This window comes from Thermobia domestica, chromosome 10, assembly GCF_964235325.1.
Source record: "Thermobia domestica chromosome 10, izTheDome1.hap1.1, whole genome shotgun sequence".
In the NCBI taxonomy this organism is placed as follows: Eukaryota; Metazoa; Arthropoda; class Insecta; order Zygentoma; family Lepismatidae; genus Thermobia; species Thermobia domestica.
This window is the reverse complement of record NC_137463.1, coordinates 119,253,253-119,272,097: the sequence shown is the minus strand read 5'-3', so window position 1 is coordinate 119,272,097 and position 18,845 is coordinate 119,253,253. Positions and strand designations below refer to the sequence as shown.

Sequence of the window (18,845 nt, the reverse complement as noted above, 5' to 3'; positions counted from 1 at the left end):
CCATGGGCCTCAAGCACGCTCTACCACTTTTCTTTAAAAAAAAATATCAACCGATCATACCTCAGTTTCCTGAGAAACCCGAGTTTCCTCGTATACAAGTCGTTTTTGACCTTTATTAAATTCGACAGGGACACGAACACATTCATATCCAGGACAGTAAAAATTCCGAAGACTCTACCACCGGGAATCGAACCCGGGATCCCGTACACCAAAGGCGCTCGTGCTAGACCCTAGACTAGCAGGGAGGGCTACTGAGCTACCGCGCCCCCTTATATGTGTGTGCAATATTAGGCAATAGGAGATGAATATATAGAGAAGAACGCGTCCGTAGAGCAACTTATGATACGTAACTCATCTCTAGTATGGCGAGGGTAAGGACGTTCCGGCTTCCACTCATGCTTATCGACAATTTCTAAGTTCCCAGCACGAAAAAGATTACTCATACGGCCATTTGATAAAGCTGAAATGACACCTAATTATATAACTAAATCAACGTTTTACTCGCTTACAACTAATAACATCTTTGCTCCATTATTGTCATTGAATCTCTTGTTTATATCGCAATATTACAACAATCTTTAATACCTATATTCTCTCAGAATCAACTAGGTATCCAAAAACGTTAGTGCCGCTGGGAGGAAAAGTGAAATTCAAACGGTAGATTCGGCAACTCTGTCTGGATGACGTCAGATGTCATTCCCGTCAATCATCGGTCAGTACAGAGTTGTGAGACGGGTCTGTCATGTCGAAAGCAGTCCTGTAAGAACTACAATCCTGAAGTGAACATGTCGGTGTCAAAGGATGTGTTACGCCCGTGTTTACTTTATGAGTTCAAATTGGGCAGCAAAGCTACAAAAGTTGCTCGAAAGATATGCTCCAAGTTTGGAGATAAAGAGCATATTTTGAGAGCAACTTTCCAAGGAGGACACGTGTGAGGACAAGCTATGAACCGAAATCCTGGAATAGCTTCTTCTATTGAATGGAGAAGGTAGTTCAATTATCATTCATAGACACTAGTGTGGTCTCATTTACCGAATATATGGAGTGCCTGCAATCAATTCGTAAAGTGTAGCCGTAAATATGAATGCATTTTCGGAAATCGGAATGCGTGAGATCAAGACGCACGGGTATCTGTAAAAACTACCAAGGCAACTGTGGAAACAACTAAGGAACTGTCAGTTTGTTAAAATCGTTTCAAGCTTTTATTTCATAATTTTAAAAATAATTTTGTAACTTTTTTCAAAATTTTATTTTCTCTTGTGACTGATGAATATCATTCATAAGCTGTTATAAATGGAAATAGATATTGTGAGACAACGGCCAAGTATTTACCGTATTTTCAAACTAACCAATTACACTGATTTTTGTAGTAGGAACAAAATATTAACTAAAGTACATTTTCTATTATATGAGCTTGATTTCTTTCGCAGGTATTCCAGACATTCAAACCGCTTCAGAAGGTCACTGCGGTCCTAATTCAAGTGGCTCCACTTATTTTAAATAGTATACAGACACAGAAGAACTATGCTAAACGAATTATTCTTATGCCAAAGTGAAGTTTTTGAGCCATTATTGACAGATAGCACTCCAACTATACGTTTTATAGGGTAATTCGGTTCGTTGTTCGTTTGAAATTAAATTTTGCTTTCAGCACCAAGGCATTCTGAGACTGAGACTCAAAGCTTAAGGTAGGATTCAAACCACACACACAGTTTCCATTGAGCCAGAAGGTGAACCCGAGTCTTCCAAGCCAAATACATATACATTAACCATATAACCGTAAGAGAGTTCTGTAGAGAGACATGTGAAAATCAGAAATAATTACAACGATAGTAGTTTATATGATATCTTGTTATACAAATATAACATGTTATATGATATAATGTTATAGTCCTGTAACTGAGAGCATACATTGGGAGACAAAAATTAATATTTGTCCCCCAGAAAAATATGACATTTCAAATTGACCCCCTCCCTCGATTTCAAAATTAATAAACTTTTGTATTACTTCTAGGAGTCCTCACGGCGTTTCACTGAAGTAGGGCTCATATTACATTTATGCTTCATCTGAGAAAAATATTTTTTGTTTTGATGATGAGCAGCAGCAGCATTTAAGTTATTTTGAGTTATTTTGGAAACGGTATATTTAGTGGTGGGCCCATTCCATACAAGTATCAAAATTGAGGAGATAATACTTTGACAGAAGTAAAAACCTTAAGAAATATATTTTATTTTAGGGGGCTCTAATCGTTTAAGATATTTTATTTTTGATTTGTTTTGTTTTTGCGATGTAGTAAACTTATTCCATGCTTCATTCATACATTTGTGATCGTATCGTAAAATAAGTGGTAAGAAAGTTTTATCCTAAAGTGGATCTGTTCAAAAAATGGGGAGCTTGAATGGAGGTGTAGTTGCCATCCACAAGTTACAATCCTGTGTAAAAACATTACTTTCGCAGCAAATGGAACTAAAGTCCACGATTTTGTCTTCCACTCTCCACCCAACACGTCAGATAATTTGACTAGGCAACTTGCATTTTTTGAGAATTTAGAAAGTGCTTCACAATTTTATTATCTATAAAACTACCCTTGCAAACATATGAAGACGTACGAAACATTTCTCTCATGAATTTGAACTGCAAATTTACGTATCATGTAGGATCGCTGCTGAAAAGACCGCTATATTCAAATTTAATCAAAATATTTGTTACAATCTTCTTAATATATTACTCCATATTAATTTGCAACAATTGCATTTTTTTTTTATAATTGTCAGCAAATTCTCCTGGTCTAGTCTAATTGTTCGCAGCTAGGAGAAAGCGCTTATGAAACGCAAAGTACTTTTTATCGAGCAGTAGACCAAACTCAGTAGTGTTATATCAGATTTTACTTCGGTGGGATGGGGGCACGATCGAATATAAATACATTCACGTTTCTCGTTGGAATAATTTTATATTATTAATTAAAATGTATATAATTGTAAAACTCAGGGGGAAGCTGTTGTCCTTCAGGATCCCCGAATTTCATCTAGTAAAATAATTCAGAACAACGTTATTCTAGAGCACCTGAACCTGTACCTAACATCTCCTTCCATTAACTTCCTATTCTCTGAATCTCTACTCTTCTGCTTCCTTCGATACTTCGTAGTTTATCTACAGTTATGTTGTTTATAATATAGGCATATGTAAATAGTTGTAGCTCATTATTATTATTATTCGCCTATGATTGTATATTCGTATTATTTCTCTTAGCTGTTACTGAATGTTTCATAAATTAAAGTTCGTTTGTGTAAAATTTATTTTCTTTCTTTTTTTTCAGATGCGGTACTCCAATTGCACATCCACCGTGCTACCTGGAGAGAAATCCTAAAGCACCGTTTCCTGATTGTTGCGACGAAGTTGTTTGTCCTGATACACCCTAATCGTTAGCAATTTGTAGAATCAGAATACTAGCAACCAGCTAGAGCTATGTATTGAAATTGTTTTGTAATTATTTTTTTAAAAAAAGAATAGCAATTTATGTAGCACGTTGATAGAAACAATAAAGAGTAACTAACACGTGCGAAAGTAAGAAATGTTTCGTACTGTGAGATTTTTGTAGTTATGAGCAAAATAACCTACATTTTCTGCTGTTCTGATAACAGAGATATACCGTTCTAAACAGTAATGTGTACATCAGATACTAGAATGCGCACAACCTTAAAGATCTACCGACAACTCAATTATTTTCATAACTTTCTTGATGATTCTATACAGTGCTGCTCGTTTCTAACAATAAATATGTCCAGAAGGTTTTACATATTTCTATTAGATATTTTATTTTCACCCTATCTCACTCCCAATGCCAGTGGGGGCTCAACTTAGACTCAAACAGCGTTATGAGTCCCACTATTCATCTCGGGAACGTGGATACTATGAATTCGATACCAATACCTATAGTTTTCAATTCTTTTTACATGTCACTCTGTTAGGACCGCCATACCTAGGGGTGCTAGGAATGTCTTTCCCAACAGCACTATTTTCAAGATTGCAAGTCATATGTATTACAAATGTTGAAATAGTTCCAGACACTCCTATATATCTTAAATGTAAAAATATTGCACCGCTGGACCGATTTTCATGACTTTTGGTACATGAATGATTCTGGTCGAGCTTAAAACTTTATTAGATTAGTTTCTTTTCTGGAAGGACTTATCCTAAGAGAGGTAGAGAGGGATAGATATTAATATGTAATCAATACTTTTCTAGGTCGGTGAGATGAATAGTGACACTTTAGATAACATTTAAGTTTAAATTCATTCCACATCAATATGAAGAGTGATATGTAAAAAGAAGTGATATGTAAAAATAGTCAAAAGTGACCGATATTAGCATTTAAGTCCATTGGAGTTGAAAGTTGTGATAATAAGGGGGATCATATAAAAGTAATAAAAAGGGATAGATATTATTCTGCAATCCACAGTTTCCGAAGCTGCTAAGATGAACTGTGATGCTCAGAATACTCTTTAAGTTCAAATTCATCCTCCATTTTCATGGAGAATGAGAAAGGTTGAAGGTGGATTGAAAGAGGTGACATTTGGAATTTTTATTAATAAAGTTTTATTTAAATGGGTGTCTAAGGAGGGAACGGGTTCAAACGTGTTCCATAAACATATTCTGCCCGTTCAGAGAATGGACATTACCCGTATAGTAGTTAATAAATCAGTGCAGAAGAATAACTGTAAGAATAACGATAATGCGTTATTTAAATCTTTATTGTTTAAAGATTTTACTTCATTCAAAAATAATGTTAGAAGCCACTTGTATAGTTTAATGTTTGCCCAATGTTAAATAATATCACAATTACTTAAATTATGTGCGCGACAGGCCCGTAGCCAGCCCAAAAAATTAGGAGGGGACGGTAGAAGTTAGGGGGGGCCGACCCAATCATATTATACTTCATCACCATATTATAACCATTCATTTGCAAGCTTACCGTGAAATTTTATGGGGGCCAGCCAAAGTTTAGGGGGAGCCCGGCACCCCCTTGTCCCCCGTGGATACGGGCCTGGTGCGTGACTCCCTTCACACAAATTTGATTACATTCAACTTATTCCTTCTGTTTTCATGAGAAACTTATTAACATGCAAGAAATTTTACCTAAAAGCAGCATTCCTGATACTTTTGACATACATTTCACGTCACTTGTAAACAACGAAATAAGTCAATCTTGCTGTATGCAGCAGGGGCGGATAAAGGGTGGACTTTTCGGGGCGATGGGTTGTAATACTGCCACTTAGAGCTACTTTTAAGAGCTCCAACCTCTGGGTGTGGTTTTATTTATATATAAAATAAGAAAGTTTCTTCTTCTAGGGGGGACAATCGCCCTGATCCCCCCTGGATCCGCCTCTGGTATGCAGAAATATATCAGACACGTAATATGTTCGAACATGATTATTACAAACATTGATTTATATTGACAATGAACAATAGTAAGAACTCATTGTTTTTGACTTCAACATTAGCAACGATTCACCAAATTACGTTTCCTTATAATTTCATGACTTTAAAACATCTTGTTTTTAATTAAGCTGAGATATCCTTCTTCATTTACGATGGTTTATGAAGTTGAATTGTTGGATCATTCATGTCATTTAGCACAAAATGAATACCAATACGCCTGCTTTATACAAAACGTGAATAAACATTTAAAATGAAAACTCTGTTTGTGAACTGCCAACGTGTTAAGTGAAGTTAAATAAACAGATACATATCACTCTTGGATTTTTTCTTTGCAATCACAATATAGAACCTGGAGACACATAAAATATGACTGTTTATTTTTTACTGAATATTTGTTTCCTTATCATTAGATGTGAAGCATTTCTTGATCATTAACATTAATTCACATCCTATTCTTTCACTAAAGTAATTTCCCATTCAGAATTGAATGTTGTTCTCTCATTAATTTGTAGATTATAAAGTTGTATAATTCCTCAATATTAGCAATGTTTAAGCCTCGAGGAGTGTTTGGAGGCAGTAATTACTTAACATCTCAGAATAGTTTCATTAATGGCAATGATTCCATGGATCATTTAAACAGAACTGACTTCGACAGTGCGACGCACATAAATAGTTTCGCCAATTGTTACTTTTCCTAGTATTAATTTCAACACCTTTTAAGGAATCAATTCTCACTACTTGTTTGTTTCGAGTGGCTTCTGAATACTAGGTAAAGATTTGCTCTTTAAGTTGATTATTGAATTTAAGTTTTTACATTTACTTATAGTACAGTAAATTAGGTGTAAGCAAGGATCAATCTAAGGAACAAAGCAAAACTCGCTGGAATATGCAGGACTACTTGCGAGATATTTCTCACAAAAACCTTAAAGGATCCCGTTGTGGGTTTTGGAGATACGAGTCATCAATACAACCGCTGTCAGAATTAGTAGGCAATCTTTAAACTATCTTAAATATAAGCTCACAGAGTAGAAGTAGAAATCGTCATACTTGTATCAACTTCAAGGAAATTACGTAACGTAGAATATTGAGTATTTTATTCATACCGGCCACATGTCTTTACAGTATATACATATACGTATGTAACATATATATTTGCAACAAAAATATTTTTTATTATTTCCTTAAATTTTAGGTATTAGTAATTACTAACTACTATTACACGTTTTGATATTGTGATTATAGGTCGTTTGTGAGCTTTCAAATGACATCAAACTCTTGCCAATATCACTGAAATCAACAGAGTTATATCAATTTATGTATTGAAATATGAGATTACGAGTATTTGATAGCTGCATTTTGTCCTCAGTTTAAAAGCTCTCGCTGATACAGTTTGCATCATTAGCGGAAATCTTTTCAGATGCCATGAGTTCTTGGATTCATTTCTCTTTTTAAAAAGCTGGACAGTTCCTATATCACCCTTATAACGCAATGCGCCTTGATCGCCACGCCATGATTTTTCCGGCCACTATTAGCACAGATAATAGCAATCGCATTAAAGGATGTCTTAATAGACCCAAAATATTGACATCTGAGGCAGTAAAGAAGATTACAAGTATTGGGACGTACGTTTAAGCAATAATATCCAGCTTCCACGAATTCAGAAAGAGAAGGCAAACTGGAAGTAAGAATAATTAAGAATCAACGTCTGGTTGATTAGCTAACACGGATTTTATTTCCTCTTTAGTATAGTTCAAAAGATCTCATGATGACATCGCTCCCCGATTGATATTCAGCGTCGGCGATGTTCTATTAATATGTGAACAGGTCCAATGCTATCAAATTTAAGTACCTTCGCAGTTTGCTTCTTATTTACTGTTTCCACTATCAAAGTGTTATTTCATAGTTTTCGAATGTCTGTAACTGGTTCAGCTGTACTGGTGATTACTTTCTTTAAAAGGAAAGGCCCTTAAAATATTACTCGAAAGGTTCGATTCAGTACTCGCACAGTCAACATTCTTTTCTTTAATTATTTATAAGACATCAAACTACAAGATTCGTGATACTTGACTTTTCCACGTTCTTTACACTGGGTTGAGCCTCGATCTCTCTCGCATAAAATTTTTGCTTCTATCTTTGCAAGTATTTTTGCTTTTTGCTAGGGTTGGTCAAATTCGCAATTAATTATGTTTTTACCCATAAGAGCGTTCTATTTCCGAATTTTTAAATGAGTTGAGTTGATTTTGAGTTTATCGTCCCGTTCAGCAGCAAGGCTATATGAGACGTGGACCTACTGATTAACGTGGAATCCGAACCACATGAGCTCCCGCCGGGAATCGAACCCGAGTCTCCCGCGCCAGAGGCGCGTACGCTAACCGCTTAGCCACTGAGGAGCTCGAATTTTTAAATGAAAACGGCATGTGGTCACCGCAACATCACATAGTGTTGTTGTGAGAAGAATTAACACTATTCTTCTAACAATCCAGTATGCATTCTCTCACCGAAAAATTAACGTGAAGCCAATGTGGTGAAGGAAAATGAAAGATGTACTAAATTACTATTCCAGTTGACAATAACACATAGACCAGGAATAAAATGTAGCGCAAAAAATAATAAAAAACAAAACTAAATATTTAACTAAAACACAAACCCTAAATATATAACTAATAAAATGATTTTGATTTTTTAAATATTATATAGTTTTTTCGTTTTAAGTATGTTTATACAAACAATAAATAAACAAAATATTGGACTCATACACAAGCTAGGACAATACAGTACACATCAACTTCTATTTGAGCAAGATATCCACTGTTCATATTCATCGTGACTCTCACGAAACCGCAAGTCAGTTCGGAAGCGGTATTCACAACAAAAACTGCAGACAAAATGAATATTGAATGAAGCTATTCTCTCAGCGCCATTTCTCATTCTCTACGATAAATAGTCCTCTGCATGAAGAGGATATATTTACATCAATAGAAATCAAAGTGTTAAAGTGGTATAAATATCTAAAAATAACAGCAATAAGTGTCGATTTGCTGACCACATAGCCTTCAGCAAAAAGTTGTCTCACCAGGCTACTCTTGCATGAGGCTACAACAGCATGAAATATGTACATTTAAATAATAAACAAATAGGGTTCCAGAAGTTCGGAGTAGTTACTTACTCAGTTTCAGTTCATTGTGAGCACTAATGAATAAAGATCTATTCATTAATCGGAAACAATACATTGTATCAGAAAATATCCCAGATAGAGAAAAGAAAATGTTTATTCCTCATTAATCCTAGGCGTTCTCAGAACTTTTACGTATGTATGTGTGTGTGTCTGTCAGAGAGAGAAAGATTTGTAATCTTGTGATTTCATTTTTTTAAAATGTGTTTAGAACCTTTTACAGTACCACGTAAGCCTCATCTCATGACAGGGACGGAAAACCACGTAGAAAGGAATCGCTCACGGGATGATTTGTATAGCACTATTCTTATATTCGACTAGGCTGAGTAACTAATAGCCCTGGAAAACTATTCAGGTTGGCCTAATTGAACCAACAATCTCCGGAAAATGGAGCTAACTCTCTACCGCGAAACTAAGAGAAAAAGGACGAAAAAGAGGTGGAAAAGCAAATGAATTTCCTCTCACATTGTAAAACTACGGAAGACTTCAAAACTGTCTGGAATTAACATTGAAACTAGGAATAGTATACAAAAATCCTCTAGTTCCATCAGAGACAGAATCTACACTTCGGACGCCAACGTTAGGTCAAGTGTTTCCCGTTATCTTTTACAAATATTATTATATAGGAGCAAATATTGAAATCGGAAGCTGTACTGGAAGAAAAAGGTCTTGGAATTCTGAATCATTACCAAATAACCTGTAATGTGCCATTACAGTAGGTGTAATGGAATTTTTTTCAGGAAGACCCCAGTAATTTTTTTTCTATATTGTACCTAGTGAAGTTTCTGGATTTTATTTTCGGTTTAACTAAATTAAGTATTTATCTTCTTCTATTCAAAATTAAAACAACGAATTGAAATATTTCATTAGAAATTATATTTTAGGAAATAATATCTTTATTTACATTTTAATAAATCGTAAATCCCACCTCTAAATATGTAAATTGAATAGTTGCAAGTTTTACCGCTCTGACGTTATACGGAAACAGTCCCACCATTGGATATAAATTTTCGGAATTTTCGACCAATGTAAAATTTGGCAAGGTAATTTAAACCCTCCTCACCCCCTCTTAAGATTCAATGTTCACCTAGAGATCCGGTTATATCCAGATTTTACTATTTTTTATTCGTTTGGTATTTCCGCGGCTGAAATGTTTTGTTCTGATTGGAGAAATCTACCCACATTATCGTTCTGGGCGCAATTACGCAATTACTCTCGACCCAGAAGCTGAACTATTGAGGAGAACAGGATATAATTGCTTGTCCGAAAGATTTGGGAAAAATCACCGGAATATAAAGGAAATATAAGGTAACATTAGTTTTATTCAAAATATACACTCAGTGGCAGTAAATAGGAGCCTGGAGGAACTAAATTACATTCGGAAATAATCCAAATCAGTGAAATATATATGAGAGTTCTGTTTGACGCCATGTCTTGCTAATAGTGTTACGAGATATCTGCAAGGCCAGTTTTCTTTCAAAATTATCATTACTCTCCAAACAGTGTGAGTGACAGTGACAGCAAAGAATTTTCCGTAGATTAGGGTTATTGCTCACACCTAGTATTAGCGTGGCTTTTCAGTAGTTTTGGATACTGTGATGTGTGATTCTAACATGCACGCTTAGATTAAAACCAAGGGCTCCTATTTCATCCCAAATTGATTTTTTCCATCGGGGATGGGGTAAATAGCGTTTTAGCTAGGGTCCTTCTCCCCTTCAGGGAAAAGGCCCCTTAATAATAGTTGTTGACGTGCTCCCGAGCCAAGGTATATAAAATAACAGGTAGCCCCAGTTCGCGATTAGCGTTCTGATTGGCTTCCTGTCCGTGACGTCATGCGGAGGTATCGGTGAAAATATTTTTTCGTTTGCCTGCTTGTTACACTTCGCGCTTTACTCGTAAAACTGTATTCAAAACATAATTATGAACTTCCTTGTCTTTCCAAATACAAGTAATGAGCTTTTTCTACTCATAGAAGAGACGATATAATTTAATAAATAAATACTGTCAATAATGATTAATTATCTATACAAATAAAAATGAATATAATGTTTGCTCGCTAACTTATCCTAGACTTTTGGGTCGATTTTTATAATTTTTAGTACATGAGTTGACCTGTCTAAGATTTCTATCACATTATTTTGACTAAAGAGTGAATCCTAAGGGGGTAGAAGAGGTTCAAAATTTGTGCCTAAAATACAGTATCTTACGAGCCTATCAAGTTAGAAAGATGAAACTCGGTATATAAACTCCTCATTAAACTCAAGGGAAAACATATCCCATTGCCTTGAAAATTTCCGTTTTAAGGCGAAGAGCCATTTTCTATTCATATTAATAAAAATCATTGTAAGAATAATTGACTGCTAACTCCTCCTCGACCAACTTAAAATACCAAGTATTATTGGTACTTTACTGCGCCCAGGACTAACTTAGGATCTTATTTTCCGTTTCGGGTGTGAGAGGAGATAGGAAGGAGACGACAAATAATCGAAAACAGACGAAATTGGTACCCAACCCATAATTTCCGGGGTCACTGAAATAAATAGTGACCCTCCACATACCGTTTAAATCCAAATTCATCCCCTTTGGGCGTGGGGAAAGTGTGACATTATAGATTTTTGTCATTACACTTTCATTGAAACGTGAAATCTAAAAAGGGGAAGGAGTCCAAATACTTTCCATAAACCAATCCTCTCCATGAGAGCATTTCAGGTAGTAAAATACATAAACCAACATAATTCAAAGTATTCAGAGATTCCGGGTATGTAATAACAAATTAGGTTAGGTTGTGTTAGGATAGGTTAGGTTACGTTAGAAATCTAATCTACCCTAACATAACATAACCGAACCTAACCTAACTTAATTGGATTAGATTAAGTTAGGTTAGGTTAGAAATCTAACCTAGCCTATTGTATTTAGTGTGTATTAATCAAACTGTCAGATATCATCACTGCAAAATATTTCCATTACTTTACTAATATTCGTTTATTACTCAATACAACACACTTTACATTATATATTACAGGTTACAAGTTACATAAAAGGACCACCTTCACAGGGGAAAATTTGCAGTTATTTGTCCTACACTTTACCTTTCGATTTCTTGGAATTTAGTTTCCGTGGCTTAACCTCCTCTGTCCGTCAGCCCTTCTATTACCAACTATTACCTAAATATAATGGTAAGAGTGAACTTAGAGCAGAACAAGTGATTTTGTCACACGATGTGGCATTGGAGAAGGAATAAAATCAATGTAATTTGTACGTAATAATACTGTTCGTTTAGACAAGATTAGGTTAGGTTGCATTCGGTTCGTAATAGGTTTCTATGAATGTTCTTCTCCAAGTGCACTTTGAGCACTTTGTCAGAATAATGATTCAGATACTCAACAAAACTAAAGAACATCATTTAAACTAAAGAATAGTGTATGAGAGTATACATTTATATTCTCGTTAGTACCAAATTCCACTTCGCTTTACATACATAAATTGCTTAAGTTTCAGGCCATCAGAAACAAATGTCAATAAAAGTAAGATAAATTCGTGCTTTTCAACTTGACTAGCGTCTAGTTTGGTATCAATAGTAATGAAGGGGCAGCGTCAGATCTTAAACATTACTTTTGGGGGAAACCTAGAAGCTCATTTTTCAAACCCTTTGATAATCTCGTGGTAAAAAGTGAGCAGAACATATTCGTACGTAATCCATATTAAGTGTTCTTTTGCTTACAGTGGGAAATCCATCTTCTTCGAAGTTCATCATTTCTAGGAAATCGATGGAACATTATTTCATTTGAATTGCTTCTTCTGTTATTATAATGAGCTACTGCGAAATTAAGATGGTTTTTGCCCATCTTGAAACAGTAGTGTAAATATTCATGCAGTACTTCACTTGTTTTATTTAAAAAATCTGCGATATCTCCACGTGATGTCACTAGCATTAAAGTATCCTGGGAAAAAAGAGAGCAGAAAAGCTGAATCAAGAGTCTCCTGCTCCCGAGCATTGAACATTTATAAATATGATTTGATTTTTGGCAGGGTCAGTTGGACTGTTTTCCCTTCCATTTTTCCCCTCGAAGTGTAATAGAGCCTGTATAAAATAGTGAAACCTGAATATACAGGGCAGTGTTCGTAACCAGCATGTTCATTTACTAGTGTTTGTTTAGTTTTTAATATTTTAGTATATGTATTGTGTGATTTAGTGATTGCATAGCAAGTAGTGTCTGTTTGAATGAGTGTTTTACTGGTGTCAGGACAGTGTATCGTTTGTGTGTGAATCTATTACAGCCATATTACTATACTCAAAGTCTTTATAATCAACTAAAATTCATAATATCGTATCGTCAACCGTAGTGTAAAGGTTATTAGTACACGGGTAAACTGTTTCGCTAGCAGCGCCATTGTGTTCACTTTTGGTATTAGCAATTGGTTACGTTACGTCATCATATGGATTAGTGATTTAGTTTGTTTAAATTTGACCTTTTATTCCAAATTTAAACAAAGTAGACATAGTTTTCAGTCCAAATAAATTGACATTTATATAAAATGGAATGAAATTGACTGAAAGCTACAACATTCTGCTCTGTTTGGAAACCGAAATATCCAGATAAATGAAGAATAGCCTTGTCGTTAACTAAAGTCAGCCTGCATGATGCTACTTTCCATTCTGAAATTACAATATTAAATTCTCTTTTCCCGTGGCTGTAGTATAAACTCCATTGTTGCTTTCATACGCTTATCAAATTTAAATAATATTATCGTGGATAATTTTACTTTCAGCGAACGTGTATATGAATTATTTTTTAACTGCGAAATAAATATAATATGGTGTATGATAACAAAATCTTAGGTTCGAGGGTGTTTTGTGTGGTGATCGACGCGTGAAGGAGTATAATGTATACAATGTAACGTTCGTATAGTCTGGGCATAGGTATAGGAAATAGAGTGTCTATAAAGTACGGCGTCGTGAGAAATGAATAAATATATGAGTAAAATGATAATGTAGATATTATATGAATATATTGTAGTAAAAAGTAAATATATGATGGGACACCCATATGCCTACTTACGTATGAGCCCAGTGTATCTTTATTTGTGTAGTGATATATACATATTGAATAAATATGCTCAGTTATAACAGTGGTGCCCAGCCCCCCTCATGTTCATGACGCACCCCCCCTCAATTGCCTATCTGTAGGTGTTCTTACATGAAAAAAAAAATCTTTTCGATTAATTTTTACACCCTCTCAAACATATTTATATAGATTTTTAACCCCCCCAAATATTTCAATGACGCAGTTTGCGTTATAGCTACCCCTTGTGGGCACCCCTGGTTATAAACCTTTTGCGTTTGGACCCTTACACTAAGGCACCACGCGACCATGTTTGTTTTGTGACAGTAATATGCGGTTTGAATTATATTGTGCTTCGTAGTTAGGTATCTCATAACAATAGTATTTGCTCATAAGAATCTCGTCCGACAGTAGGGGGTAGCATAATATAGGAATCGATTCTAAAGGTTCACTGATTGATTACGAAACAAAAAGGCTGTTAGAGAAAGCTGGAACTGTTGAAAATTACATTTCGGTTAGCTGTAACTATAATATCCATTGACTTTACGATATTTTTTTCTTTTCTTCCACGTCACTTACTTGGATTTCATAGTGTGTTCACAAAGACAACCGGTCGGATATTGCAAATCAAATTAACTGGTTCTTGAAGACTTTGTATCGTACCCAGATGTCGAACTTCCCTTGCCCCCCGTAAGTATTTTTTTTTTTTTTGTTTTCTTTCTTGGTTAAATTCGTTAGTTATCGGAATTAATCAACATATCAAGACTTGGCATTCTTGCGAATGGGGACGCCACTGGAGAGATTTGGCAAATAAATCACCAGTACAAAATTCAGTTTATTTATTTTTTTTTTAATTTTGGCAAATCATTAGTTAGGAGTATCTTATTTATCACTCTTACCTTAGTTTTCATTACTGTCCTCGAACTTATTAGCTTCTGAGGGATCGGATTTTTTTTTTTTTTTTTTGAGATTTTCAAAATTGAGGATGCAGTTACCTGGTCCCCTTCCCCTCTCCTCTTACCTTGTTGGTCTGGGCCGTATACATGGGTCGGATTTCAATCTTACAAGCGGACCCTTGTGGGATTGGGATCTGACGGCCCACAGACTTGCACCTTGGCAACAAGGCTCCCCTTGGGCTACGCATTTGAGTGAGCCAACCCCCTTTCGGCATGTAAGAATATTTTGGCTTCGAGTTGTTGTATATTAAGATTCGACCACTTGTCTGTGTAGTGAGTAGTACCTTAAATTTTCTTTCCTTTGGCGCCACTATATTCTTCTATCTATATTCTCTTCCGTTCTACCTTAAGATTTTTTTTCCAACCTCCCCCCACAGTTTTAAAATTCATGAACATAGAATATATATATATATATATATATATATATATATATATATATATATATATATATATATATATATATATATATATATATATATATATATATATATATATAGTATTAATATTTTAACTTAAATTACCAACTGAGACATCAAGAGATACGATTCGTGGAGTTATTCAGTATTTTACGGCAACTGAAGACCTTCTTCTATAACTTTTGACCCACTACGGGAGGGATGTACGGGTCGGTACACTATAACATTGCATTCTAAACTGTTTTTTTTTTGTGTGTGTGTGTGTGTGTGTGTGTGTGTGTGTCTTTTCTTTTTCATTGACCGTTGAAAATTCTCACTTAACTGATTACAATGACCCACTGTGGCCCACCACCCACCGTGACCCACTGCGACCCACCACCCACCATGACCCACTGCGACCCACCGACTCAGTATGATCTACCTACCCTCTCTGCTCACTGTATTGTAGACAGTATCTTCTAAAGATTGGTAAATTTGTCTCCGTTTTACTTTCAAGACCTTCATTTCCCTTCCTTTTCCACTTGTGTCTGTCTACTTACCTGAGGTGAGTATATCTAACCAAGAGAAAAAAAAGAACTTCAGATTGATATTTTTAATAGTAATAATAGCAATAGGACTTACACTACAACTTGGCTTTCGAGACCTGAGAGTTTTTAGAGCTAACTACTGAAAAAAATACATTTTTGAATCATTGTAATATATAAATTATTATATAAAAAATTGAATGTAACTATGTGTGCTTGATCATTACGGTCAAATTGCAAAGTCAAATGAAATTACTTTTGGTATATAAGTAGGCCTTAATCCAAATTGGGATGTTATATTGCTTTTATTATAATGCATAATATCCTAAGGAGGTAGTGAGGATCCGAATTTTTGCGAAACAAAATGAGTATCTCGCAAGCCGTTAAACTTATGGAGCTGAAATTCAGTGTATTAACTCTTTATTGAAAATAAACAGAATGTGTCCTAGTATTTTTTTAAATTCTCCTTTATGTGGGAAGGGGCACTTTCTATATATGGAAAATTGTGTGGGAAGGGGCACTTTCTATATATGGAAAATTGGTAGTAAGTTGGTTTGTAAAAATGATCAAAAACGATCGATGTTATTTAAGAAAAAAATCAGAAACAAAAAATACAGTGCTTGGCTTCATATATCCATTGCTTTCTGCTATAATAATTGCTGAAGCTTATGTTTATTATGTGGAGCGCTTAGAGCACAGGGCAATCAACCCATAAAGTTGTGAGAAAAATAGGCATAAAATTTGTACTGTAAGTTTAATTACACGGAAATTTGATGTTTGGATTGTACGCATAATTGTATGGAAAAATTTACGCTTTTTTTCCCTTTACGTTGGTCTACTTACTTTGATTTGGAACTTTCAAATTTTATTCTTTTTTCCACTGAAAAGTATTGATAGTTCAACAAGGAAATAATTATATTATTATAATTTAATTGAAATTCATAGTAATTTGGGACATGGCAAACATCAGTGTGGTAATTGAAGTTGAATAAGGAGGGAAATTCCCATTCAGCTCTGAACACTTTCCAGGAACCTCGTTCCCTTTTCTTTTCTAGACGGGGGAGGAAACTTGGTAATGGTATCAAACCTTCATGTAATTACAAAAATTAAATTTATAAACAAATAAGAAATCATCAATTTATCAGGCTTTAATTGGTAATTTATTCACAAGATTCACTATCAAAGGTGTGGTAGATAAAGTTTCTGTTCTACATGGGACTACATTGCCAACTGACATGGTCGATACTGAAAAGATGTTGTATGGTGATAAAGAGATGATACTTCTTGCTGAGTATTTCAAACCTGACCAAGAAAAATCGTTATCAGACTTAAGTCTGACAAGTAGATTGTCGATAAGAAGTTGCAGAAATCGGGTAGAAGTATTACACTAGTTAACAAAGGTTTTGTTACACAAAAGGAAATACCTGTTCTTAAAGGAACTTTTTGCGCTGAATTCGAATATGCACTCGGTTTTTCTCCATCACGTACGATTTTCCCGTAACCGAGGGATTTTCGGGAACATCCCTAAAAAATTTCCCTTTTCGTTTATTTTACACCCCAAGATCTTGTCCCCTTGCATATACTAACATAGAAATTATACCTAAGTATACTTTGATTCATATTTAACAAACCCTCCAAGTTTCGTAATAATCGCTTTATTCTTTCTAGAGAAATAAATATGTTTGTATGTATACTATGTGTACTGTTTATTGCACCTTACAGTAATGCTTTCAGATCTTTTAAGTTGAGGTAAAACGTTTTGCTTTATTACCACAAACACATATATAAAATATAATACAATATAATTTACAAGTGTGACAATTTACAATAAACAATAATACAAATGTACCAAAAGGTCATGAAAAGACAATCAAAACTATCACAATATATGAAACTTCCATTGGGTTACAAAAACGTACACTACTTCCTTCTTTTGTAAGAAATGTTGCATTCTCTAACAAGACCCCAACAATAGTCCCCCATCATTGAAGGATCCCATCGTCCCTGGTACCTTTTCTCCATTGCCATTATATCTTGGTGGAATCTTTCCTCCTGTTCGTCGCTGAGAGCACCTAGGTTAGCAGGAAAGAAGCTGTGGTGGGAGTGCAAAAAGTGGATTTTTAAAGACATCCTACAACCCAACTCTTTGTATTTCTGTATCATGTCCTGTACGATTTCTGTGTAACTCTCAGCTTTGTTATTGCCCAGAAAGTTGCTCACAACACACTTAAATGCTGTCCAGGCAGCTAGCTCAGCACTGTTTAACTTGCTGTCAAAGCTATCATCAAGCATTAATTTCCTAATTTGGGGACCAATAAACACTCCCGCTGAAATCTTAGCATCACTCAGGTTAGGGAACTTATCTCGCAAATACTTGAAACCTTCACCAGATGTGTCCATGGCTTTGACAAAGTTTTTCATAAGTCCTAACTTGATATGAAGTGGCGGTAGTAATATCTTATTAGGATCTACCAAAGGAGCGTATTTGACGTTGCATTCTCCAGGTACGTAATTCACTCTAGGTTCCCATTCCTTCACTTCATAATGTTTGTCATCAGCTCGGCTATCCCATAAACATAAAAAACATTGGTACTTCGCGTAACCGCACTGCAGTCCTAATAAAATACCAACTACCTTGAGATCACAACATATTTGCCAACAATGGTCCTTGTAATTTGTAAGATTTAGCAAAGTTGGCATGGTGTCATAGGATTCCTTAATCTTCACTGAGTGCGCAAGTGGTATAGAAGGTTTTTTATTTCCATTATGTAAAAGGACAGCTTTAAGGCTGACCTTTGACGCGTCGATAAATAACTTCCATTCTTCTGGAACGTAAGGAATTCCTAGCTCCGCCATCAACCCATTTATATCCGTACATACGCACACATTATCTTGCATTGAGAAATAGCTTGAAAATTGAACATGCCTTTTCCTGTATACTGGTATGTTCGTTTCTGCATCCAATAAGTTCCACTGCTGGAGCCTTGATCCCAGAAGTTCCGCCTCTTGTTATGTCAGGTGCAAATCACGGACTAGGACATTAAGTTCACATTGCCGGATGAAATGTGGCTCGCGAACACAGTCAGGGATGAACGTTGGATCCTTGGATGTACATGTTGATGTCGATGGTTCATCAAGGTCATGATCATCATCAGAGTCTTTTGGCCATATCTCTTCCCAGTTGGTAGGGGGCTCGGGAAGTGGAAGTTCATCCCCGTGCGGAATAGGTCTAATTGCGGATTTAACGTTGGGATAACTTATTGTGTATTTGCTT

General features: G+C 35.4%; 1 protein-coding gene across 1 annotated transcript in view; it reads left to right on the top strand.

The window, feature by feature from the left end:
• The first annotated feature begins 6,095 nt into the window (after positions 1–6,095).
• LOC145662070 (U-scoloptoxin(16)-Er13a-like) overlaps positions 6,096–18,845 on the top strand; it is a 52,879-nt gene continuing 40,129 nt past the window's right edge. The window contains exon 1 of the mRNA XM_081727407.1: positions 6,096–6,209. The gene's annotated coding sequence lies outside the window, so the exon portion shown is untranslated. The remainder of the gene's footprint in view (positions 6,210–18,845) is intronic.